We start from the raw sequence: 2,429 nt of genomic DNA on the forward strand, positions 1-2,429 counted from the left end.
AACAATCGTTTTAAAGTCCAAATTTCTTGCAAGCAAATCAATTACCATGGCTCTGAGGCCAGTTGTTGGAAATTATTTTACCAGGATCTTAGATCTACTCACAAGTATGTTGATGAACACCCTAAATATGAACTTCTAAAACGATTATGAAATAAACACATATAAAGTATGAGAAACCTTACATTGGGTGCAGCGGAATATAATGACTCCTTCCGTTCAGATATCTAGCCCTTGATTCCTTTCTGTAGCAGAGCATTATCAATATCTGAACCTGGATCTCTTTCTCTCCTTCTTTAGTTCTGAAACTCCTTCTTGTTGAATGTCTTTCTTCACGATCTTCCTCACTATGATTGAGGTATCACTTGTTGTGTGTGGGCACTACTATAATCACCAAGTGGTTCGAAATTTCAAGGAAGAAGAAAGAGAAGAAGGTGGCGGCTAGGTATAGAGAGAGAAGGCTCAGGTTTTTGTCTGAAGGAAAAAGTAGAAAGTTTAGTGTGTAAATTTCCTGAAGCCTTCATTATCTATTTATAGCATTCCACTAGGGTTAGGTTTGAATTATTTGGCATTAAAATAATGAAAATATCAGATGATAAAGCCTATAAAAGTGGCCGGCCTATACAATATGGATTTGGGCCTCACTTTTTGCAATTTTGCAGTTTTACATCTCATTTTCTCAAAAACGCCAATTTTCAAATTCAACCATTTAAATGCCAATTCTAATTATTTAATAACTATAAATAATTATTAAATAATATTGTCATTTATCATATTTATTAATTGAACCATACAAAGTATCATAATTAACAAATATACCCCTAAAACTCTTTCTTTACAATTTCGCCCTTACTTAGTGAAAAATTCACAAATAGACATAGTCTAATTTGAGAATTATAATTGATCAATCAAAAACAATTATATGAGTCTTACAAGCAATATTATCTCAACTAGTGGGGGGACCATGGGTCTATATAACCGAGCTTCCAATAAGCAGATCAAGAATTTATAACCTAAATTCACTGACTTATTAATTCTTCGTTGAATCCACGCATAGAACTTAGAATTTCACTCTCAGTATATAGAATGCTCTATATGTTCCACCATATAGACACATCATTAGTTATCCATTGTTATAATCCTAATTTGATCGATGATCCTCTATATGAATGATCTACACTGTAAAGGGATTAGATTACTGTTACACCCTACAATGTATTTTATCCTTAAAACAATTAACCTCGTATAAATGATATTTTAGCTTATGTGAAATGAGTACTCCACCATTTATTTTCGTTTGGTCAAGCTCGAAGGAGATCATCCTTTACTTACTATTCGCCAGATAGAAGCTATAGATTTATGTTAGCACTCCCACTCAATTGCATTACTGTGTTCCCAAAATGTACGTATCACCCTGACCTAAAAGTAGGCTTAACTAACAAATCAAAGAACACGAATAGCCTCTTGAGATTGAGCCTAATCATAACAGGATTAAGATCATTTGATCTAGGATCAACTAGGCGATATTGACTTGAATAGATATTACGGTAAGTTTAATAAATCTAAGTCAAAGTTCAATATCGGTCCCTTCCGATGCATACTCCATGCACCCAACCTGAGCTTTACTTTAACCAATGCTCTGGAAAGAACATAGCATTTCTCCAAATGTAAATAAACTCTGTTGTAGATTATCATATCAGTAAAGCCCTGTGTCTGATAAATCTATGAAACTTTATTCACATAGTCATGTTTACTTTCCAATATGTTGACAACACAATAAACAGGATCAAGTATGTGAAAAGGGTTTCAGATGAATTCATACATTATGTACTTATAATCATGAAATAAATCATGTGAACTATACAACATTAAATGTTATTTCTGATCTATATTAATAAGTAAATTTGATTATAGTGAAATGAGTTTTATTTAGGGCATAAAACCCAACACTAAGATCAACCATTGATATTGACTTAGAAAGATATAACGATAAGTTTATGATATCTTATCTAAGATTAATATCGGTCCCTTCCAATGTATACTCCTTACATCTGATACTGGTAAACTTTGCCAATGCCATGGAAAGGACATAACACTTATCCAAGGTGTAAGTATACTTTATCGCTGATTATCATGCCAGTCTAAATTCAATGAACTGACAAATCAGGGAATTAAACTTTTGAACATATAATCATGATTATATTCCACTGTGCTGACGACACTATAATCGTGAACAAATAAATGTGTTCTGGGCTTAATAGAATTTATACATTAAGCATAATCATGAAATAAATCATGTGAACCATGCAACATAAAATGCAATTTCTGATCTTTATTAATTAGTAAATCTGATTATATTGAAATGGGTTTCATTTAGGGCACAGAACCCAACAATTTCTCACCTCCTTCATTGTTCTTCCATATTCAAACCT

The sequence above is a fragment of the Cannabis sativa genome, chromosome 7 (genome assembly GCF_029168945.1).
Source record: "Cannabis sativa cultivar Pink pepper isolate KNU-18-1 chromosome 7, ASM2916894v1, whole genome shotgun sequence".
NCBI lineage: Eukaryota > Viridiplantae > Streptophyta > Magnoliopsida > Rosales > Cannabaceae > Cannabis > Cannabis sativa.